The 25,238-nt window shown below is 44.5% G+C and overlaps 1 protein-coding gene across 1 annotated transcript in view; it reads right to left on the reverse strand.

The window, feature by feature from the left end:
- FRYL (FRY like transcription coactivator) overlaps nucleotides 1-25,238 on the reverse strand; it is a 3,917,685-nt gene that overhangs the window by 3,013,956 nt on the left and 878,491 nt on the right. The window lies entirely within an intron of this gene.

A 25,238-nucleotide genomic window follows, 5' to 3' on the forward strand; every position in this document is an offset into this window, starting at 1 on the left:
CATCCCAAAGGCCTTGAAAAACACTGATTCATCAGAAGATGGGGTGGGGGAAGACCTTCTGCCTCTCTGCTTTAGGATCTTGAGGATGTCCCTAAAGGGCACTTCCTTGGACGAAGTCTGGGGGACAGTCTCCTTCCTCAAAGTCACTGTCTTCAGTGAGGGACTCTCTAGGGGAGTTCAAGTGCCTCTTCTTGCATGTCCTCTTCCGAAGTGTCTCCTCCACAGGGGGCTCCGGGAAGGACCCGTAAGAGGTAGGGACCCTGAGGGGGGTAATGCCCATCTGAAGGTGCTCATGGGAGGGCTAACCCTGCAAGGATAATGAGGTCAGAGGGGCTGGGGAGGACCCAGAGTCTAAGAAGAGGCAGCTTCCCCAGCTGGAGACTGTCCTCTCTATTGCCCGGAAGGCTGAGGGATTGGACGAAGCCCCCCCCAATGGCTGCAGCCACCCGGGACAGAAGGGGGACCCCAAAGCAGCACCGACGTCTCCAGGTGATATTGGTCCCAAGCTGTCCAGCGTGTAGGCCCCCAGAGGGAGGGAACAGTCCAAAAACTCTGGGCCTGACCCTACCCCCTGCGAACCAGCACAGACTTCACGGGGCTGAGGCACAGCCAGTTTCGTGGGGAACAGAACCAAGCCTGCCCAGGACCCTAATAGTGCCCAACACCATCAGCCTCTCACTGGGAATGCTCTGAGCCTGGGGGGTTCAAACTTGGATGGGTCGGACGAGGAGACAGGAGTCCTGCAGATGGAGAGGATCCTCTTGGCAACTGAGCAGGGAATGGCAACAAGCCAAACTCAATTTGGGCCTTGAGAAAGCTCCTCATCATCCTGTCCATGTCTGAGGGGAGCAGGCTCCTGGTGGATCTAGAAGAGATGAAGGAATGTCCCGACCTGGCTGAAGGCCTGCAGTCTCAGGAGGGAGACCAACTTGTGCACCTCGGATCCGATATGCTTGGTCTGGAGGGAGAGCTCGCAATGATGATTGCATCCGACAAAACAGTCGGATCTGAAGAAGCAGTTGGTGCCACGGATGGATCCAACAGCGGTCTGGGTTGGGTCAGATCTAAGGACCTCCAAGGCTCCGAGGTCTCGGATCAGACGGAGCTGGGGCTCTCAGAACAGAAGAGCCTGGATCCAAAACCAAGGAGGCTGGACTTGGATCCGGGGAACTGTGATCAGAGAGCCTAGGTTTTTGGTGGAAGAATCCCTACAGGAAGACTACTTCCTTTTTGGATCGGAGGAGGGCTTGGAAGGGGAACCAGAGATCAGAGGAACCCGTTTAGCAAGCCCTTTGAGCAGGAGCTTGTTCCTGTGTTCCAGGAGAGCCCTGGGGTTGAATCTGGCAAAAATGTCACATTCAACAAGGTTTCCAAACTTATTTCAGGGTCTTGATAGTCTGAATTACTGCCATCATTTCTTCATGCCAATATGTCTTTTCCCCTGTAACCACAGAAAATAGTATGCAAATGTTGGGACTGGATGCTCAGAAAGAGATGTTGAAACAGACCAACCACCAAAGGACTTCAGCTCAGGAGTTTGTGGCAACCTCCTGAGAGGCAATAACAGATGCCTTGGACCAATTTGCATACATCAGTGCTAAGGATGAGAAAATGCTTCATCAGACCCAACATCACAAGCCAAGGAAGGTTTTTGACTTCCAACTAGATAGCATTATTCCCTTACATCCTGTTGGGGAAGTGAAAGTGCCTCAACAGACCCAACACCTTGAGCCTAGGGAAGTATTTGGCTTCCAAATGTATATGACCTTCCCTTATACTCTTGTCAAGAGGGCACTGTCTTTTTTGTGGGATGTCTGTGGTGGGCTTGGTCACTGTCACAGTGACCTTGGTCAATCAACAAAGACATCTTTTGTGCAGACAGAACTGGTGAGTCTTTCCTCTGTGACTGGTCGTCTTCTGGATGGAATATGCAAAATGAAGGCAGCTAATGACATCACACAAACAGAATAAGACAAGGGTACTTAAGTCTTGAGACCTTCCTATACATGTGGTACTCAAAAATAACTTCTGACAACTATAACTCATGTTCTAAAACTTAAAACGGGTATAAATAAACATGAGTACCAATCAAATAGATAACAGTTTCACAAAAGGGTAATCATCTAAAAATATAGAAGCCAGAAAGAACTGATGGGCTAAGGAAAAACTAGTACAATACTCATCGATCTGCACTCGTGCTGCACCAATAAAGAACTAAAGATAGTGTGCGTTGATCCCTCTCACATCCCTCATGTGCTCATGTTCATGTGGAAGGGTGCTAGACTTTAGAAGTCAGGTTATATAGTAGTCCTATTGTAGAACGACTATTGCAATAGTGGACAATTCCATGAACATCTTAGATTATCCACCTTCAAAAGACAACCAAACTTCTACACCTCTAAGGCTGCTTTTCCTCACTGTAGGAGAAATCTGACATACTGTCTAATTTACTCACTTTCCTTAAAATGCTCAAGATTAAGCTTTCTTTAAAAAGATACCCCATTTTCTTTTCTGATTTGATTTTTTTTTACATCAAATTCTTCTCCTACCCCAGTCTCATAACATGCAACTGCTCAAAGACAATCTGACATCATTATTAATTATCATACACATTTTCTGTACCGTCTGGCCCCCCATCGCAAGTCATTAGGGACTATCTACCTGACAAACTTAAGCTTGCTAATGTTTTAAGATGGAGATACCTTCAGCAATTCAGACAAAAACTTCTGACCTAGGTAATTTTCCCAGAATATCAATACTTCTAGCAAGTTATTAGAAAGCAACAGTAATTACAGAGACTTTCCAAGATGGCTGCACACTGATAAACAACTTGCATTCAGCTCTCCCAGTGTGAAAATAAACTGAGAAAAAAAGCACTAGTGAAACTGTAAGCATGGATAAAATTCAAATACTAACTTGTAAGTACACTGGATGCTAGCAAAGAAATTTGGATAACCTGAAAGAAAATCAACAAAAAGCAAAAAAAAGGTGAAGAAAAAACATTGACTGGGAAGGATCCTGCAGATATTCAACAAAAAGCAATTCAAGCTTCAGCTTTTGTTCATGAGATCACTTCCAGTAATTTTGAGACAAAACTAAGTAAATGCACTAATGGGTGATTAAAATAAATTAAACAATGAAGAAATATATCAACTCACATAAAAAAGGGCTGGCAAAAAACATAAGAAGCTTTAATTAGTTATTCAGATGAAATGATAAAACTGCAAAAAAACAGAGGCCGAAATGAAAAGGTTGGCCAAGTATGAGGTGACTGGTCAAAAAAATTGTAGCGTTAAAAGGCAGTGTGCGCAGAAAAAAAACTTTCTGCACTACAAGAGAAACTGGAAGGAACAGACTATATTAATTCTATATAAGCACAAACAAGCAACTGAACTGGTATTTCACGGCAGGATTTGTTAACTGAAGGGGGCACATTTAATATATGCTCCAAACCTGGCCATGAGAAAGCAGCCAAGATCTATATTAGTAAAGATGCAATTATAACAGGAAAGATTTTATCCTAACACTGTGCCTGAAAGAAAAAGTATTAAGAAATGGAGACAGCAAAGTGTTTGAGGACACTGTACACCAGGCAGAAAAGCAAATTTATCCCTGCAATAAGGGAAGGTCAATTGGCAGGTGAGAGATTCAAGCTGCTGTATCGAGTTGTCCAAGTATTTTTTTCCTGGAGGATCAAAGACTTTTTTTTTTTTATTCAGAACAGGCTAAAGAGGAAATTAAGTTTATCCAACAAAAAATGAACTGGCAAGCAGAAGGGAACTCAGCTTCTCATTCTTCTTACAATACAGCTCAGAGACTTTGCAGTGAACCTTTTTCTAATATTCCAAAAGAAAATACTTGAGACAGGAAAAAAAAAAAAAAATCACAGGACTAGGAGAAGCATGAGTACATTGGACTTGAACCAGAGTCTGGTGTTGGGACATGGAGATGATCAGGAAGACAACCAGGAACACTGGAATCAGTGAAAAAATGGGAGACTAAGCATAAATAGTGTGTGAAATATGGTTTTGCATAACAGAAAGTACTCAAGTAAACACAGGACTTTTCTTGACTTTGTTAAACTTGTGGGTGGACTGTAAACATGTAGCCCACATTATATATCACTAATACTTAGCAGGAAGTTAAAGATAAAGTAGCAACTGGAAGAAAAATTTTTGATCTCATTAACATCTGTATAAAACATTTCATGATATAAACTGCATGTTATACTGGAAACCCATTTTGCAGTCTGTGCAGTTAAAAGTTATTTTAAATGTATCTGGGAGTCTTTTCAGTGATTGATGTATATGTAAAGATATTAAAACAAACCAGTACTTTTTCTGAGTTCTAAGAAATATAGGCCATATATCAAAAGAAGAAAGGCTATACAGAAGCAGTTTAAGTTAACATAATGCTGTGACACTGTGCTGCTGGTGTGGGGATGGGGCATAAAAGTGTACTGATTTATATCATATGCAGAATTAAGATGATGATTTATCTTTTTACAAGATCGGATGTCAAGATTAACGTTCTTAGCTTAAGCTACAAAGTAGTAATTTTTTAAGCAGAAAGGCTTGAAAAACAAGACAAAAATGATGAAAGCCATAAAAACTGAGCTTCTTGTATCCACAAAGACATTTGCTTGCATTTTTCCATTAGCAAACATTCTCAGCGAGAGGCAAGAAATTTGCAGCTGGAGGCAGTTTAGCCATGGTAATTCTGTACATTCTGTTTTGTGTGAAATGTACAAAGATTCCACTAAGCATCAGCAGAGTTAGTGGTTTTGTTTCTCACTGCTGACTGTTACCAGATGAACAGCTGTCTGCAGGTGTAAGCAATTAATCCTGAAAGTTCAGAGCATTCTTTACTGCTGGCAATGCACAATTTAAAAGTACAAGTTTGAAATTATGGGAAGTGAATAAGAGATAGTAGCCATCCCAGCAACCTTAATACTTTAATACATTTAAGAGAACGGTGCATAATGTAGTTTTATTTAAACGTAGCCAGTGCATGTTTGCTTAGGCATAAAAGTTAATGTTTTCTGAAAGAATACTAGCCGTTTTTCACATCTGGGGGGAACAGAGATAAGAAAACACAAAGTAATTGGTGTTAAGTGGGAACACAGGCTATAATAAGTGCTTCAGCATGGGTAACCTTAATTTTCAATTAGGTTATGCCTGTAGGTGCAGCTATTGATTTGGGGCAACTGTTTCTATCCGAAGGGTTAAATTTCATTTCTTGAGAATGCATACAATTTTATGTGCTGGTTCTAATTTAATATGGGATAGGGATGTTCTGAAAATGTATTTAGTTTTTTTAACTGAGGGCTTTCAATAAAGCAAAAATTCTTGAAATATGACTGGTTCAAATGGAGATGAGATAAAAAGTACAGTTGTGTACACTTACCATAAATGTAGATGTTCGAGTGTATTCACTGTTGCTGTCATTACATTTGGGTTATCTGCTTGTATGGGTAAATCTGAATATTTTTCTGCCTGCAAAATGCTGGAGCTAGGCACTTTGGCTTATCTACTGCACCCAGGGTATTCACAAAGGGAAGTCCAGAGAACTGATGCATGGAGCCTGCCCTGAAACATAGGTATTTTCTGCTGGATTCCCTTATTGGGATGTGCAGCTAAGTTTCTTTTAAGTCTAGAGTTGCCAGCCAGGCATCCTTGGCTAACATAGGAAGAAGCTGTTGAAGAGTTAGCATTTTGAATTTTGGAACCACCAGAAAGGTGTTGAGAATAGAAAGGCCCAGGAAAGTATGCCAGGAGTTTTCTTTCCTGGAACCAGGATCAGTCTTGAGTAAAAGCCTTGTCCCCTTTGTTCTACTGGGACAGGTTGAACAGCCCTGATATACTGAGGAGAGAGAGCACTTGTTTTTGGGCCTCCGCCCACTGGTTTGGGGGGGGGGGTCTAGCCATCCACTTGGGGTTGGGAGTGAGTGGAAGTGGAATCTGTATCCTAGGGAAACAACGTTTAAAACCCATTTGTCTTGGGTAATGAGTTCCCCATTTTTTGCATGCAGGGTGAGCTTTCCTCCTAAGGGAGCAAGTAGTTGAGCAGGGCTTGGAAGAGTTAATAAGTCATTGTGCCATTTTTTCCATAGGCGGTGGCTTACTACTTCCTGCTTTGGAAGTAGGAGCCCCCCACTGCGTAGATCTGTGCATAGCCCGAGACTGAAGTCTTGGTGGTCTGCTACTCCTGGGTTTGGACTGAGAAGGCCTGGAAGGGACTGGAAAGGACCAGATCTTTGAAGGCCAATGCCTACTGAATCTAGAAGGCTGTACGTGTAAGAAAGCTCTGTTTGCATAGATTTAGCTTTTTCTTCTGCTTGTTGCCAAAAAGGCACTCTTGGTTTAAGGGTGTATCCAATAATTTGGCTTTAACATGATCTGGCAAGTTTTGTTCCTTAAAGCCAAGCATGTTTTCTAAGTACAGACCCAGTGTGACAGCAGCCCTACAAAGATGCTTCTAAAGCATCAAAACCACATTGCAAAGTATGTTTACCTACTTGGTCGGCATTTTGCATTAACTCTTGTAAATCTTTCTGTCCAGCACAGTCAGGAATCACCATCATTTTCTGTTTAATTAATCCCATAATATGCTGCTGATACTTTAACATATGAAACTGGCAATTTAAAGCCCTAATGGCCAAAGTAGCATAAGTATATACATTCTTACCCCACTGTCTAAAGCTCTAGAATCCCTATCAGAAGGGGTAGGATTTTTGGCAGTAGTAGCCTTAATGCCTTTTGGTCCTTGGGAAATGGTCTCTGGATCTGCAGTAGGATTCTCGAAAAGGAATTTGAGAGAGTCAGGTGCTCTGTAGTACCTGTCAGGTTTCCTGGGAGCTGGAGGCAGAGAGTCTGGGGTAAGGCTGGATTCCAAGAAATCATCATCTACAATCTCCAGAACTGGAGGGCTAGCTAGAGGCCTGTGATGAGGCAAGTTTAAAAATTCCCTAAGTCTTTTTTTGGACTGAGAATAGTCCTGGCTTTCCCAGTGGAAATGCCCCCTAAGGGTATGCAAGGTTTCACCAAAAGAAAAATCTTTTGGGGGGGGAAAGCAGAGGGAATGGAATCCTCTGCATCAGATTCCTCATAAGTAGATAAGGGTAAATCCTGGTAGTCAGAAGTAACAGAGATATCAGATTCCTGATCAGAAGAATCAGAAATAAAATCAGTTCTAGGTTTCTCAGAGGGGGAAAGCTGACTTCCCCTAATTAATGTTATAAGGTCTTCAGCCATTCTAATCATTTGTTTTTGAGGCATATGGGCCTAATAATGCGCCTTGGTCATCAGTTTTCTAGGTTTAGTGCGAGCTTTAGGCCTGAGGAATTCGGTATTCTTAGCCTGAAACAAAGTCGGTTTAATATGAAAATCGGTACGCCTGAATACACCCTCAGAAGCCGGTGCCTGCACAGCAGCTCCGGACCTATCCAAGGTAAAGACATCTGCAGGTTCCACTAATCCAGCATAATTAGAGTTGGAACCCTGAGTGGCAACCACCACCTGCCCTCCCATGAAAATTAATGCCAAAAACGCGGCTCACTACATTTAGTCTTCAGTGCTCGGTAGCAACACACTTTTCGCATAAAAACTGTTAGCATGTATGAAGACAACAATAACCCAACATACAGATTATAGTTTTCATAAATTTGCAGAAAGTATTCTAAGAACATCAATACAGAAACAGAGAAAGGAGATTTTGCCAATAGGGATGACTGCAAGTAGGGGTAAAAACAGGCAAGAGGGGGCTGGCATTTACTAGAGAAAATTGGCAAAAAAAAAAGAAGGTATAGGGAGCAAATAACTAGAGAGGGAAAGGAAAAGTACAGCTGTGTACACTTACCATAAATGTAGATGCTCTAGTGTATTCACTGTTGCAGTCATCATATTTAGGTTATCTGCTTGCAGTAGCCCTCAGCCGGCCTGATTAACAAAGTCTTGGGTCCTGCGTCGGTTGCTGTCCCTTCTTCCGTGACGTCAGGTCATCATGGGTATAAAACATGCAGCCGACGCCATTACATCAGTTTTTCTTGCCCCAGATGTCAGGTGCCCACCTAATGGGAAGCCATGCAATCTATAAATATACAAGGTTATACCTCCAACAAAAAAGCAAATACACCAAAAAAGATTTTGAGCATAGTAAAGGAGAGTAGAGGTATACCCAAAAAAAGGTAAGGGGGCTGGAGGGAGGGTAACCAGGACTGCAACAGTGAATACACTCAAACATCTACATTTATGGTAAGTGTACACAACTGTACTATGTTCTTCGTGTTTCACTGCTGCAGTCAACACATTTAGATAGATTCCCAAAGCGAAGGATGGGAGGAGGAATTTAGATAGCATTAGGACCAGCTATAAGGCCCTGCAAGACTGCAGTGGCAAAGCCAGCTCTGGATTTAGAGAAAATTGGCAGACGGTAATGCTTGGTGTAAGTATGTACAGAACTCCAGATAGCGGCTTCTAGGATGTCCCTGGTAGGGACACCTCTGAGAAAGGCTGTAGAGGTAGATGCAGCCCTGGTTGAGTGGGGTCTGATCCCCTGTGGGATAGGTTTTCCATGGTGCTTGTAGCAGAAATGAATGCAATGGATTATCCATTTGGAAATGGTTTGCTTTGAAACAGCCTTCCACTCTGTCCCTGCAGCAAATGCCACCAGCAGTTGTTCAGATTTCCTTTGAGGTTTAGTCCTGTCCAAGTAGAATTTAAGTTGTCTGAGTACATCTAATGAGTGCAGAATCTGTTCCCTTTGTCCTGTGGACTAGGAAATAAGGTTGGCAAATTAATGGACTGATTAAGGGCCACATTGGATACCACCTTGGGCCTGAAGGAGGGATTGGTCCTGAGGGACACCCTGCCCACATGAAAGATGATGAAAGGCTCCACTGCCATAAGGGCCTGTAATTCAGATACCCTTCTTGCTGAAATGATTGCTAAAAGGAAAGTTGTTTTCCAAGAAAGGAACTTTAAGTCTGCAGTAGCAGCTGACTTGAAAGGGGGAAGAGTGAGTTTCTCCAATACAAAGATAAGGTCCCAGGAGGGAGTTGTAGCTCTCCTGGGTTGCTGTAAGTTTTTGGCCCCTCTGAGGAACTGCTTGAACAGTGGATGAGAGAAGAGGGGAGGTTCTGTGTTATAGTGAGCTGAAATGGCTGAGGCTTGAATTTTGATGGAGAAGAAGGACAGGCCCTTGTGAAGCATCTCAGTTAAGTATTGTAAAATCTGAGGTACATTGGGAACTGCTGTGCTCATCCCTCGAGACTGGTTCCAGGCACAGAATCTTTTCCATTTTTCAGCATACGATTTTCTAGTACTAGGCCTACTTGCCTCTAAAATGATATCCATCGCTGGTTTACTGAGGGATGGTGAAGGAGAGATTAGGAAATTAGCCAGGCTGCTAGGTTCAGTGGTTGAAGCTGAGGGTGCAGAATCTGGTTCTCCTGATGAGACAGTAGGGTAAGAGTCTGAGGCAGGTGCCATGGGGTCAACAGTGAGACACTGCGCAAGACGGGGTACCAGTGTTGGCGTGGCCAGTCTGGTGCAATCAAAATTGTCCTTGGTTTGTCTTGTTTAATCTTTAGTAGTACTTTGGAGAGCAGAGGCAGAGAAGAAAAGGCATAAACTGATAGGTTTTTCCAGCTGAAGGACAAAGCATCCACTTTCCACGCTTGTTTGTGGGGAGTCCTTGTGCAAAACGTGCCCAATTGATAGTTCTGGGGGGAGGCAAACAGGTCGATATCTGGGCTCCCCCATTTGATGGTCAACATATTGAAAATCCTTGGTTCCAGTTTCCACTCGTGTGGGTCCATGAGGTTTCTGCTTAGTTCGTCTGCAAGTCTATTTAGTTTTCCTGGCAGGAATTGAGCTTGTAGATGCACTTGGTAGCTCAGGGCTGTGTCCCACCAATGCCATGGCTAGTCTGCAGAGGGGGGTAAGAATGTGTACCCCCCTGCTTGTTTATGTACCACATAACAGTGGTGTTGTCCGTCTTTACCATTAATGGTTCTGGAAGAATGTGGTCCTTGAAGGCTGTCAAGAGCATTCTGTACAGCTAACATTTCTTTTTGATTGATATGCAGGTGCATTTGACTTGGGTTCCATTTGCCCTGAATGCACTTCCCTGCCAGGTGAGCCCCCCCATGCATAGTCTGATGTATCTGTTGTTAGGGTTTGGGTGTCGGGGGTAGTGTGAATGGTAATCCCTTGTTTTAGTGGCAGGCCTCTGCCCACCAAAGGAACTCTAGGCGTAGGCAAGGTATGATAGGAATCATTGCTTCTAGATCCTGAGAATGTTGACACCATAGGCTTTTTAGATACCATTGTAGTTTCCTCATATGCAGTCTTGCATATGGAATTAGAAGAATGCAGGAGGCCATGAACCCCAAGGCTTGTAGTACTTGCCTTGCAGTTAGCAGGGTTTTTGTGGCAACTTGTTTGAAGTAGGTTGTCAAATGAATTTGCTTCTCTGGCGTAAGGAAAGCCATCTGGGATGTTGTATTCAAGCTTGGTCCCAGGAATATAATTTGTTGACAGGGTATCAGGTGTGATTTCTTTTCGTTTATGGTGTACCCCAGACATGTTAGCACCCTTTGTACAAAGGCCAGATGATTCAAAAGTATGTCCTCACTTTCTGTCTGAATTAGACAATTGTCCAGGTATGGGTATATTTGAATATTTCTTTGCCTGCAAAATGCAATGACTGGAGCTAAGCACTTTGTGAATACCCTGGGCGCAGTAGACAAGCCAAAGGGCAGTACAGAGAACTGATAGCGCGTGTAGCCTGCTTTGAAGTGTAGGTATCTTCTGCAAGATTCCCTGATTGGGATGTGCAGGTATGCTTCCTTTAAATCTAGTGTTGCCAACCAGGTGTCTTTGCCTAGCATAGGGAGTAACTGGTGAAGAGTCAGCATCTTGAATTTTGGAATCACCAAAAATGTGTTTAGAGTAGACAGGTCCAGGATAGGATGCCATGAATTGTCTTTTCTGGGTACCAGGAAAAGTCTCGAGTGGAAACCTTGTCCCTTTTCCTCTTCTGGTACCAACTGAATAGCCCCCATGCTTAAGAGAGTAACTACTTGCTTTTGGTCCTCTGCCCACTGATTTGGGGGTAGATCTGGCCACCCACTTGAGGTTGGTAATGTGTGGAAGTGAAATCTGTATCCCTGGGACACTATACTTAAAAACCCATTTGTCCTGGGTAACGAGTTCCCAGTTCTTTGGATGAAGAGCAATCTTTCCCCCCAAAGGGGCAGTCAGTTGAGAAATGCTTGGCAGTTTTCAAAAGAAGTCATTGAGACAGTTTACCATAAGGGGGAGTTTTACTACCCCCAGATTTGGAAGTGGAGGCCCCCCACTGCTTAGTCCTGTGTGTACCCTTGGACTGAAGCCTGGGAGCTCTGCTGGATCTGGGTTTGGACTGAGAAGGTCTGGAACAGGCAGGAAAGGACCAATGCCTACTAAACCTTGGAGGTTGTACTTGTAAAAAAATCTTTAACAGTTTGCATAGATTTAGCTTTTTCCTCCATCTTTTTAAGAACTTCTTCTGCCTTGTTGCCAAACAGGTGGTCCTGGTTTAAGGGAGCATCCAGTAATTTTGCTTTAACATGATCTGGCAAGGATTGCTCCTTAAGCCAAGCATGCCTTCTAAGTACAGACCCAGTTACAGCAGCCTTGCAAAATGCCTCTAGGGAATCAGAACCACATTGCAAAGTATGCTTTCCAACTTGTTCAGCTGAATGCAGTAAATCCTGTAAATCCTTATTTTCAACACAATCAGGAATCAACATCATACTCTGTTTAAGCAATCCAATAATATGCTGCTGATACTTTAACATATGAAACTGGTAGTTTAAGGCCCTAATGGCCAAAGTTGCAGAAGTGTATACCTTCTTACCCCATCTACCCAGCGCCCTGGAGTCTCTATCAGAGGGGGTAGGATTTTTGGCAGTAGTAGCTTTAATGCCCTTGGGTGCCTGTGAAATGGTCTCAGGATCCGCAGTAGGATTTTTGAAAAGGAACTTATTAGAGTCAGGGACACTAATATCCATCAGGTTTTCTGGGAGCAGGAGGTAGAGAGTCAGGGGCCAAGCTAGATTCCAAAAAGGCATCATTAACAATGTCTAGTACAGGAGGTATGGCTAAAGGCCTGTGCTGGGGCAGGAGTAAGAAATCCCTAAGCCTCTTTTTAGAATCAGAAAAATCCTGACTTTCCCAACAAAAATGCTCCCTGAGGGTATACAAGGTTTTACCAAAAGAAAAATCCTGTGGGGGGGATGCAGATGGAATACAGTCCTCAGCATCATAATCCTCATAGGCAGATAAGGGTAAATCCTGGTCATCAGAGGAAACAGAAAATTCAGAATCCTGGTCAGAAGTATCATAAGCAAACTCAGTCCTAGGTCTCAGAGGGGGAAGGTTGGCTTCCCCTGATTAAAGTAATAAGGTCTTCAGCCATTCTTATTTGTTTTTTAGGCATAGAGGCCTGGCCATGCGGTCTGGACGTCAGCTTTCTAGGCACGGTTCAAGTTTTTGGCATTGAAGAAGAAGATGGCATCGGTTTAATATGGAAGTCAGTAGGCCTGAATACACCCTCAGAAGCCGGTGCCTGCACAGTGGCTCCAAACCCATCTAAGTAGAGACATCCACAGGTTCCACAGCTGAAGCATCTCGCAGCATACCGGACTCCGAATGGGTCTCAGTAGAGGCCTGCGAATCTGAAGTAGCAGGTATCAGGGGCTGCGAAAGTGCGTCACCGAGTACCGGCAAACTGTCAACTGGCTTAGGGAGAAGCGTCGTTGGCAGCTTTGGACCTCGGCGGCCTGTCTCTGTCTCTATCTTTGCATTTTTTCAGAATATCTGTAGTCGGATGGCTTACCGAAGACATATTGGGATAATTGAACTGAGCACCAAAATATTTAGAAGCGTAAATATACCGACGACGGATAGTTCGTGGTTTAAATAAGGCACAAAACCGGCAGTGAGGTACATAGTGGTCAGGGCCTAGACAGGAATACAGTACTAATGAAAATCTTTATGAGGTATTTGCTTTCCACAAGTAATGCAATTATTTACTTTTACTAACATCGGCTTAGAACAAGAAAAAGTTTCCCCAACGGGGTATTTAGCTTTTAGTTGAAGACTTCAGTTCTGAAACTTGAAAACGAAACATTCAGGAGTCAGCCGACCGGCACTTGCAAATTGCTTCTGCTTCGGGCACTGCACAGCAAGAAATACTGATGTAATGGTGTTGGCTGCATGTTTTATACCCCTGACGACCTGACGTCACGGAAGAAGGGACAACAACCACGCAGGACCCAAGAATTTGTTAATCAGGCCGGCTGAGGTCTACTGCAAGCTGATAACCCAAATGTGATGACTGCAACAGTGAAACACAAAGAACATCAGAGTGGGATGAGACGAAGTAGTAGTTTGGACTGCAGGTTAGACACTGCCTTCCCTACCATGGACTGATATCAGAGTATAGACAAAGAGAAAAGAATAAGGGAGTCTTAAGAGAAAGTCCTGCTCTGGTGGAGTTTTAAATCAATTCTAGTGCAGAAGCTGTTAACAGGATAATTAGTAAGGCATATAAAACATTGCACAACTATAAGAATCAATCAGAGAAGGTTAAAGACTAGGAAGACAGACTGTAAAAGCAATTTACAATGGGATATGTGCATGGCTCCCAAATATAAAACAAAGTTCAGAAAGTTTAAAACTTTGCTTGGAAATGTTTGCATAAGTCTTTCTATACCGCAAGCAGACTTTAAAATAATTTTTCCTCAGGCAGACAGCAAATGTTAAGTGTGATGGGGAAGAAAGAGGCAATTAGGATCATTTTTTTTTGGGGGGGGGGGGGGCTATATAATGAGTTGGCAGACTTTAAAACTTCATTACAGAGTACTCTGTCAGATTTATTGGGGAGCAAATGGCTGTAACTAAGGAAACAATGCTTTTGAGCAGAGACAGTATCTGAATTGCCTAAGCACAGTACGTTTAATGCTGTTGGCTCAAAAAAAAAAGTAATTACTAAAACATGGAAATCAAAATCTAAACCATATGTATTTGAAATACTGAATATTGAAAGAGAAACTTGAGAGGTCTTTAGGAAAGGAGTAAATTACATACTAATAAATGAAATCTGTGGTAACAAAACATGCAGAATAATGTTCAGGAGGAGGAGTAGTGAGATTTAAAGGAAGGCAGGAAATTGGCAATTTATGTAATTTTGAACAGAAAGTTGGTATAAAGGAAGAAAACATGTAAGGTACAGTGTGTGTAAATGGGAAAAATGTTAATATGGTTTTCTTTTCCATTACTGTATGTGGGCCGAAGCCTTTAGTGATAATTTAAAAAAAAACAAGAAAAAAGAAGTTGCGTCTTACCATAATGTTCCATCTGTGTTGTTGATCTTCGTTCATTAATTACTGATGGGTTATCGGTTCTGTCCTCAGAACCGAGCTGGCCTTATACTAAGCTCGCATCAGCCAAAACTCTCGAGCTAAAATCCTACCCAAAATGCTCTGCTCCCTGTTACCTCAGATCGAGTTTGCAAGTTGATAGACAAAAGTAGAGGCTACCTCTGGTCATGACAGACCTACAAGAATGGAAAAAGACCATATGAAATCAACCAGGAACCTCCGGAGGGGAAGGAGAGTGGGGAGTACTGAATGAATGAAGATCGGAGTAATGAATGAATGAAAATCAACAAGACAGATGTAACGTTATGGTAAGACAACTTCTTTATCTGATGTTATTCTTCGTTCATTCCTTACTGATGAGACAGAGTCCCCAGCTACCTACATCCCTGGGTGGCCCTCATGGAAGGACATTCCAGAGCACCATGTAACCAAAAGAAGCTCTTCCTCTGGAGGCCAAATCCAATTTGTAATGAAGCATAAATGTATGGGGGTTGGCCCAAGTCGCAGTTGAGCAAGTGTCATTGAGGGAAGCCCTAGCATGGAAAGCTGCTGAAGTTGCCATTGACCTTGTAGAATGTGTTTTCACTTTGTGAAACAAGGTGATGTTATTCTTGTTGTAGATGAAGGTAATGCAATTTCTCAACCATGACGCTAATGTAACTTTAGAAATAAGACGGCCTAGTCTTGGTCCAGAAAAAGCCATAAATCATTGGTCCGATTTACGGGTAAGATTTTATGTCCAAATAAAAAACGGATTTGCCTGTGAACATCTAGGGAGTGCAGGCAATACTCTCCCTTGTTAGAATGATTAGGAAAAAATACTGGGAGGTCAATAGACTGGTTGATAGACTGCTCTGACACCACTTTCGGTAAGGAGGAGGAATTAGTTCTCAGTAATACTCTATCCTTATGGAAAATAAGGTAGGGACATTTGATGCATAAGGCTTGCAGTTCTAACAGACGTCTGGCTGATGTGATACCAACAAGAAACAAGGTTTTCCAAGAGAGGTACTTTAAGTCACATGAAGATGCAGGTTCAAAGGGGGGTACTGTTAGGGCTTGCAGAACCAAAGCCAGGTCCCAAGGTTGTACTGGTTCTCCTAAAGGGAGGTTTTAGGTGAAAAATGCCCTTCAAGAAAGTCTTAGAGTCTGTGTGACATTAGTGAAGAGTCCTGGAAGAAAATGTGGAAATTAGAAATGGCAGCTAAATGAACACGAACAGTAGAGGCTGATACCCCAGATTGAAAGAGATCTGATAAATAATCTAATACCACCAAAACTGGGGCTGAAAAGGGGTCCAATTATTTGCTCGAAGTCCATAAGGTAAATCTTTTCCATTTGCTGAGATATGTTAGTCTGGTGGATGATTTATGAGATATAATAAGAATATTGCGCACCGGGGAGGAGAGGTTATCCTGCCTGGCAATCATTGAAAGTGGAGAAACCAAGATGTCAGCTTCAGGTTTGTTAGATTGGGGTGGGTCAAACCATGCAGATGGGAGATCAAGAGATCAATGTCGGAGTTGGATTGAGAATCCATGGTCGATCTAGCAGGTGAGGCCAAAGGAAGGGGAACCAAACTTGTCGAGGCCAACATGGTGTAATGAGGATTACTTTGCTCTTCAACTGCCAAGCTTTCTTCAAAAAGTGCGAAATGAAGGATAGAGGAGAGTAAGCATAAAGCAGACCCAAGGGCCAAATGTGGACTAGACCATCTCTTGGTGACCGTCTACGAGGGGGGATCAGGGCAAAGTAGTTGCTGCACTTGTAGTTGATTGGGGAGGCGAATAGATTGCAGCAAGGCTGGCTCCAGCAGTTGAAAAGTTTTGCCGCTATCACAGGATTGAGGGACCACTCGTGAGGTTGTAGAATGCACCTGCTCAGTTTGTCCTCTATCATGTTGGAGCTCACGGAAATGTGCACTGCAATTAGAAAGCGGTTGGAAGCTATCGCCCATTGCCATATTCTCAAGGCCTCTCGGCATAACAGGTAAGATCTGGTGCCCCCTTGCTTGTTGATGTACCAGGCTACTGACATATTGTCTGATTGGATTGCAATAGTCCCTTTAGGAAGAATCGAGTGAAATGCTTGCAACGCTAGTAGCACTGCCCTCAGTTAAAGGACATTGATATGCAAATGAGCCTCTGTCTCCGACCAGGTGCCTTGAACAGAGTTTCCCTGACACAGCCCCCTGCCCCTCATCAGGGAGGCATCAGTGGTCACTGTGGCTTTTGGCTGATGGGGGCTGAAAGGGCGAGACCATTGTTGGGGATTTTGAGACATCCACTAGAGCAAATCTTGCTTGCATCTCTGAGTTACACTTATCTGAAAAGAAAAAGGATGTTGCATAGGGTACCACTGAGTGAGAAGTAGCCACTGAAGAAGTCTCATGTGGAACCCGGCCTGAGGAACAATGGTGATCGAGGTTGCCATCGACCCCAAGAGTTGGGAGTACGGACAAAGCAGAAGATTTGTGGTGACAGATTAGTGGCCGAACCTGTTGTCTTATTCATTGAAGTCTGTGATCCGGAAGAAATGCTGTGCAATTTCTCGTGTCCAACAGAACTCCGATGAATTCTAAAGATTGTGCTGGGGCTGTGGTGGACTTCTCCCAGTTTATAGTGATTCCCAGGTGCTGAGCTGTGAGAAGAGTGCAATCCAGGGCTTCCTCCAGTAGATGCTTGGTGGGGGTGGTAAGGAGCCAGTCATCTTGGTATGAAAACGCCTGGAATCCTTGAAGTCTCAGGTGAGTGATAACCACTGCCATGCATTTGGTGAACACTCTGGGGGCTGTAGAGTGACTAAAGGGCAGTGCTCGAAACTGGTAGTGACTGGCTCCTATGCAGAAGCGGAGGTATCATCTTGAGCATTTGTCCACTTTTATATGGTGATACGCATCTTGAAGTTCTACAGAGCACATCCAATCATCTTCTTCCAAAAAAGGAAGGATAGACTGAACTGTGACCATCCGGAATTTCTCTGTTTTTGCAAATTTGTTTATTGTGCATGGATCCAGTCCCGTCTTTCTTGGCACTAAAAAGAATCTTGAGTAAAAACTGGATCCTATCTGGGCAGGGGCGACTGTTTGGATGACTCTTTTGTAGCAGCTTTTGGATTTCATGTACTGCTGATTCCCCTTGACTGGGTGGGACGTCGAGTAAATTTCTGGGTGAAGTGGGACATAGATGGAAGGGAATGCTGTAACCTCTGGATATTATCCGTTGTACCCAAGAATCGGTGGTTATGGTTCACCAGGCAAGTAGGGTACAAGGAAGAATGCCCCCGACCGCTTCCAGAGGTGAGCAGTTGGGCAACGCTTCAGGAGCACTGGTAGGGTTGCCCAGAGAAAATCTCTGGAACACCTGTTTCACAGCCCTCCCCTACACTGAAAGGGGCGTCTTCCATTAGAGTTTCCCCCTCTGCCCTTAGGGGAGAACTCGGCATGTGCATCACTGAAAGAGTCCTGTGATTTTCTGTGCCACATCATCCTCCTCCGATTTCTGGAGTAGAATCACTGAAGGTGGAGTGTCGGACACCAACTGCAGACAGGGTCTTACCATCTTGTACGCACCTTGCCAGCATATCCTTAACCTTTGGGCTAACCAATGAAGCAGCCTCGATGGGGGCATTCATAAAGCAAGCCTTAAAGGAGTCCGCAAAGTCACAAAGGCGCATCCAGGCATGACGGCTAGTGACTATGCCTGCACCTGCCACTCTAGCCACTCCTTCCATTGCGTGTGAAATAAGGTGCATGGAAGAATTGCATATAGATTTCCAGGGTCACTATCTGAGAGTCTACGTTGTTGCGCACCTCATCAGAAACAGCTCCTGCCAAGTTTTCAGAGAATTGGTTGATAAGGTCCCTCTGGAGCCTCGTAAAGTGTGCCAAGTAGTTCAAGGACCTTATAGCGAAGGTCGATGAAGCAAACACACGCTTCCAGAGTCAATCGCCCGCGACTCCTTGGGCGGATAGACAGCCTGGCTCTCTTCTGCCAAGTCTTTTTCGTTTGCAGCCGCCGCCACCATGGCATCTACTGGAAGATCATTAGACCAATGAGGATGTTCAGCAGGGGGAGATAAAATTTTGTCAGGCCTCCGAGGTATAGCTACCAAAGTTTCATGAGCCTTCCATGCACGCTGGACAAGCTCATCAGCCGGTGGGGTAACCCAGGAGGTAGGGGGCAGGGCACGAAAGGCCTGCAGGAATACGGATTCCACTGAGGAAGGGCTGGAGGACTTCCAGTTGCCCCTCTGTCTTAGGATCTCGAGGATGTCACCAAAGGACACCTCATCAGAGGGTGACCGTGGGGACCCCTCCCTGTCAAAGTTCGTATCTTCAGTTAGAGACTCCTCAGTGGAGTCCATGTGCTTCCTCTTGCACGAAGATTTGCAAGGGACTTCCTCAATGGGGAACTCTTGGGAAGATTGTGAGGAGGGGATCTCCTACGGGGGAGAAACCTGAGGCCCTTGTGCCCGGGGTCAGTTGTGGCACAGATGGGGTAAGGACTTAAGACAGGGATTTTTTGCCAGCAGTGGCAAGTGTCTGCGCCATGGCCTGGAAGGTCGGACTGTCCAAAGAGGGATGGGAGCCCGGAACTGAGCACAACCTCAGGACTGGGGTCACACCCCGATATGAGCTGACCCCCAAACCAGGAGTCTCAGGAGGGCTGCGGAGCGTGAGGGGAGGAGGATTCCTGGAAGGTGCCATGGAAAATATTGGCATCAAACCAAAAATGCCTGCCCCCATGGCACAGCCGCTAGCCTGAGGGGGGCCCAGTGCACCAAGGGCCACAAGGACAATTCCAGCTCCAAAGTGAGGTCCACTGTTGCTGTCGAAGGAAGGGAAGTTGCTGTCTGAGGAAGGGGCTTTGATGCTTCCCTGGAAGTTGAAGGAGGAGTGTAAGCTGGAGTCTGTGGAAAAATATGGTCACCTGCAAGAGTGAGTGCAGTTTTAGATGGATTAGAGTCTCCCCTGGCCACAAGCAACTGATCGACAAGCCGCAACACATCCTGTTTTGAGAGGGTCCTGGTCGACCTCAGAGAGACCTGATGGAGATTCTGGCCTGTCTAAAAAGGGGCTGTACTGACTACCCAACAAAAGGATCTAAGGAGGGAGAGTACTTAGTTATGGTGAGTTTGTGTAATGCAGAGTCCAGAACAGAGGGTGTATGCACCAAGGAGAATGGTGCCAAGGGTATCTGCACCAACAAAGGTGGTGCCATAGATGTTGATGGTGTCTGCGTTGTGAAGGGCAGTCTGGCAAATGTCTGCACCAATGAATACGGTGCCGTTGAAGATATCTGTACCAGTAATGACAGTGTGGAAAGTGACTGCACCAAGCTGGTCGGTGCCAAAGGCGTCTGCACCATACAGGGCAGTATCCCAGAAGTTGACTGCATTGGCAAGGAAGGAGCCAAAGGAGTCGGCACAAATAGTGCCTTAGGAGATGGTACCTGTAGAAACGGTGCCAAAAGTGTCTGCACTGATGTCACCACTGCTGAAAAAGGTTGCGACAAAACTGTCAGAGCCGTAAGTGTCTGCATCAGGAACTCAGGTGCAAGTGGTGGTGAAGAAGAGGGTTTATGTTAAATAAATGAATGCTTAAAATGTCAAGTACAACATACCAGAACACTTTTATGCAAACGTTTATTTAATAGACAGCTCGTAATGTCGGAACAAGGAGTACGGAAATATGTTGCTTGGCCAGCACTGAAATATGTGACGTATTACGTCATATAAGCTGCTCCTAACGGCGCCGTACGGTGCAGAATGGAAGAATTTCCCTTTTCTGCATGGAAGTGCTTGCCCCCCTGCTTGCACCGTTAAGGTATTTTTTTTTTTTTTGTATGATAGATTTGAAGTTGCTGTCAGTTGGTGTAGTGCCCTACAGCACTTGTGAGGTGTAGGTGGCCAAGCAAAACTTTGTCATTCTGGATTACGACATTCTGAGCTGTCTGTTAAACATTTGCTTAAAAGTGAGTATGTTGTACTCGACATTTTAAGCGTTCGTTTATTTAACGTAGACCCGAAGAAGACTTAGCTGGAGTGAGAATAAATTGGGCTGTGCTGAGGCTGGGCCTGAAAGGACCACAGATGGCAGCGCCGGGCCCGAAGTTATCACCTTTTTGTGAGTAGACTCCTTGTAATCTCCAGAGGAAGACGAAGTGAGCGACCTCAAGAAGGAAGAACACCACCTCTTACGGGGTTTAGAATGATGGGGTGAGCCCTCCAACCCAGTGACAGCCTCACAGAAAGGAGTTTTAAGGAGGCCTTTTAGTTCATAGGTATGTACTAGGCTATCGGCCCTGGGGCCTATATAAGCCTAGCCAAAAAGGTTCCCTGGCTTTCACGACCCAAGAAAATTATTTTCCTGTACCCCTGTCAAGCAGTGCTGCAGAAGTGATCCCCGGGGTGAATTTTCTATTTCCCACCCAGTCGTCAAGGTTTTTCTTAAAGAGGGCCAATGAGGAGCTTTGCTTGACAGGAATGGGGAGTCTGTTCCAGAGTATAGGGAGTCTCTGGGATAGGAATCTCTCTCTCTCTCCAGCATGTTCTGTTTATTGTGGTGACAAGGTTTAGGTCCATGGAGCGTGTGATACGGAGAGATTGGAATTTCTTTAAGTGCAGCATGTCCAACAGCTCTGGGTTTGACATAGCTTTGTATGTTAGGCAGAGATCGCCTCTGAGTAGGCGATATGCGACAGAGTAGAGCTGGAGTTTTTTTGAGACGGTCTGTGTATGGCATCTGTTTGAGGCCAGTAATCCTCAGTGAGGCATTTCTGTGGCCTCTCCAATTGTTGTAGGTGTCTTGGGAGATGCATGCCAAACGGGGTATTGTACTACATGTTTGGTCTAATGAGGGATGAGTAGACAGGAATAATGACCTCCTTTTTTTCTGAAGGAGAACCCTTTTGTGATGGTGTGCCACGCAGAAGGATTTCCTGACTACTGTGGCGATGTGGTTATCAAAGGAGAGACTACTATCCACCTGTGTCCCGAGGTCTCTTATCACACTTTCAATGTTTAGTGAGCTACCGCTTATGTAGTAGTTCATAGATACCGAGTTTTTCCCAAAGGGGATGACAATGCACTTCTTAGTATTGAGCTTGAGGCCATGACTTTGACACCAAGCATCGGTCTCTGTGAGGGCCTTTTGTAGAATGTCAGCATCATTTGGTGATTCTATTATGGCTCCCAGTTTGCAGTCATCTGCAAACTTTGTTAGCCAAAGACCTTCTGTGTTGGCCTGCACTTCAGAGAAGTAGATGCCAAACAGGAGGGGACCCAGGACTGAATCCTGTGGTACTCCACTTGTCACTGATCTGAAGTCGGACTTGGAGTTGGCAACTTTTACTGTGTGGGTTCTGTCAGTGCAAGGCTGTAGTTGGGCATACTCAGTGTACTCAAATGAGTACATTTTTTCTGAGCATCGCTTGGAAACTTCAACTCTCAAAGAGCAAAGATGATGTAGAATTGTGCAAACAAATATTTACAGTATAGAGGTATACAGAGAATGCTTGTGTGAAAAGAATACACCTCTAAAATTAGCTTTGTATGGGTATAAATGGCAACAGTTGAAAATAACATATCCACTTCCTTTAAGTCTGGGGTAGCATTTTGAAGGTGGAGTACATTTTTAAAATGACAGGTGAATAGTAGAGGTAACAACTTTAAGTCTGAGTACAAAATGTAGATTTCCGGCTACACTCGTGTGTCAGTGAGCCAGTTGGCCACCCATTTTGTGACATAGGGGTTTATGCCCAGTTTAGTGAGTTTATCATTAATTCCAAAATGGGGGATGGTGTCGAAAGCCTTGGCAAGTTCAAGATAGGCTGTGCGCACTTCCTTGCCCTCTACGGCTCTCATGACCGTTTCAAAAAAGTCAATCAGGTTTAGTAGACATGATTTACCTTTTACAAACCCAAACTGATTGGGGTCCAGGGTTTGGAGGTTACCTATGTATGTTTATAAGCTCCAAGATGATGCGTTCCATGGCATTGCAGACCAGGCTCGTCAGGCTAATGGGACGGTAGTTACTAGGGTCCGCTGTAGCACCCCCTTTGTGGAGTGGGATAACTGTCGCTGTACACCATACAGTAGGCACACAGCCTGAGGTGAGGTTATGACTGTACATGGCACTTAGGTGGGGTGCCAGTTCGTGCTGTAGCTCACGCAGTATGCAGCCTATGATGTTGTCTGGTCCCATGGATGTGTTTTTGGCTTTGGAGAGGGCGGTCTTTACTTGTTCATCCGTGATTACAGGGCCTTTACATTCTTCTGGTATTAAGATGGGCCCTTTAATGGGTAAGAGGGGGGTAAAGTTAGCAGTGAACCTATCTGCCAAGATGTTGGCAATATTGCTTGGTTCTGTATATTTAGTGCCATTGTGCTGCAATCAGAGCAGATCTGAGTGTTGCCATTGAGATTTTTGACATTGCTGTAGAATGCTTTGTTTATTGTCTTTGGAATCAGTGGCAATTTTATTTTCATAACTGGCTTTGGAGGATTTTATGAGGGATCTCAGCTTTTTGATGAGGCTGATCAGGGAATTCTTCCAATCTTGGGTTTTTACTCTTTTTTGCAACAGCTTCTTCCTTCTGTTGTAGAGTTTATGGAAGGTGACCACCAGATTTGGCTTCCTTTTTTGGAGAATAGCGTCTTGGTTCTGCTGGGGATGGCACGATCCATGCAATTGTGTATGTGCTTATACAGTGCATTTGCATAAGATTCAGCAGTCGTACTTCTATTATCCGTCTGGGTGGCTGTCGTGAAGTTTACCACTTATGTCTTAAGTAGCTTGAAGTTGACACTGGAGTAGCTTTTGACAGTGGTTTCATTAATGGTGGGTGGGGGTGGGATGTGAATGTCTAAAGTGATTAGCTTGTGGTCGGATCTGACCAGTGAGGAGCTGACCTCTGGTGTGGATAACCGGTTACCCATATTGGTAATGACCAGGTCCAGGATATTGCTTGTCCCTGGTGGGGGTGTCGAAAAGCTGATCCAAGGCAAAGTTTATGAATTACAAAAACTGTTGAGCAAATGAGTTGGTACACGAGTAGCTTTCCCAGTGGATGGTGGAATTGTTGAAATTGCCCATAATTAAGGTATTGGTTGTACCTGAATATTTTCCAGTATTAAATGAAGAGTGGGAATCCTGAGACATGGTGGGGGAATCTGTATCAAGCTACAACCTGGATTTCAGTCTTGCCCAGTGATAGCTGCACTCGGATGATTTTGGATGCATTATGTTGAGCAACTAGCCTGGAGGTGTGGATATCCTTGATGACTATCGATACGCCTCCACCTTTAATGCTTCGGTCCAGGTTAGATGGCCGAAAGGTGTGGTATGAATTATAGCCTGGTAATGCAGGGGTGCTCTCTGGAGCCTTGAACCAGGTCTCTGTTACTGCACAGATGTCGATGCTCTCCATTTTTAGGATTGCCTCAAGTGAGTGCATTTTGAGGTTTAGACTTCTAGCATTGAGTAGCATTACCCTCAGAGTTTGCTTGCTTGTACTGGTTATGGTGGTGAATTTAGGACTTGAACCTTGCCTAAAAAAGGACTACAGGGGTGGCAAGAGCCTCAGCCAGTATCCAGAATCCCAGGGGTGACAGGTGCAGACCATCTCTGGCAAAGCATCGTGGTCTGTCGACCATGTTGTCCAAGGCAGACAGCTGCTGGATCCCCTTAGAATGACACCAGAAACTTAGCCAGTTGAAGTCAATCATTTTGTCCTTGTACTGTGGTATCATTCTGGGTGAGGGCAGGCTTCTACTCAGGGCTAGGGTCTTGCCTGACTGGGCTACCAGATCAGAGAGCTCCTTCATGTCTCGTTTCATGTAGTCCAGAGTGGTGCGTCCCAGGTCATTCACACCAACATGGATGATGACAGAGTCATAATCATACCTGTTGTGGAGTGACCTGAGTGCATGTGTTGTGTGGTGAATCCTGGCACCTGACAAACAGCTGACTGTAATCTTCTCTTTATTCAGCCTGGTGAGTGGGACGTCAGTGTGCCTGACTACAGAGTCACCTATGACTAGTGTGTTCGGTACTTTCTTTTGCCTTATGGGCTGTTGCTGGGTGGCATACTGGTGTTTTGGGCTGTGTGTTGCTTTAATTGTGTTGGTGGCTGGTGGTTGTTTGTATATCTGCTTTGGGGGTCTCTTGTTTCCTGTTTAGATTTACATTGAGAACCTCCGCGTATGTAGGTGCGTGTTTAGCATTGCTATGTGTGGGTATAAGTTTATTCTTCCTTTCATTCAGAGTCCTAGTCGAGAAATTTCAACACATCCCACACAGGGGGGCCCACTGAAAGGTAGGACACATTCAGACAAACAAAAATCATGACCAACAGAAAGCGGTAACTTATGGACGCATTCTTTACACTGAAACCAACACTACTTTTCTTATCCGACGTTGTAATATCAAGGGAGAAACTATGATACTACTAAAAAGTTATCAAAGTACCCAGAAAGGTAAAAAAAAAAAAAAGGGGGGGGGGGAGAAAAAAATTACCTCAAAGGTAAGAAAAAGGACAGAATATACTACAGGGAGAGAGTCTCAAAGTTGCGATAGGGAAAGAAGATAGAGGTAGTGAGGAATTGAAAACTTTCTATACACTAATAGAAAAACTTCAAAAAATTGAACACTTAGCTGAGAGAGAAGGCTTGATACGGCTGTACAGCAACGCAGCAAACGAGATCTGAGATAACAGGGAGCAGAGCATTGCAGGTAGGATCTTAGCTCGAGAGTTTTTGGCTGACGCAAGCTTGGTATAAGGCTGGCTTGGTTCCAATAACCCATCAA

This window comes from Protopterus annectens, chromosome 14.part0 (assembly GCF_019279795.1).
Source record: "Protopterus annectens isolate FY-2018-M chromosome 14.part0, PAN1.0, whole genome shotgun sequence".
Taxonomy (NCBI): Eukaryota; Metazoa; Chordata; order Ceratodontiformes; family Protopteridae; genus Protopterus; species Protopterus annectens.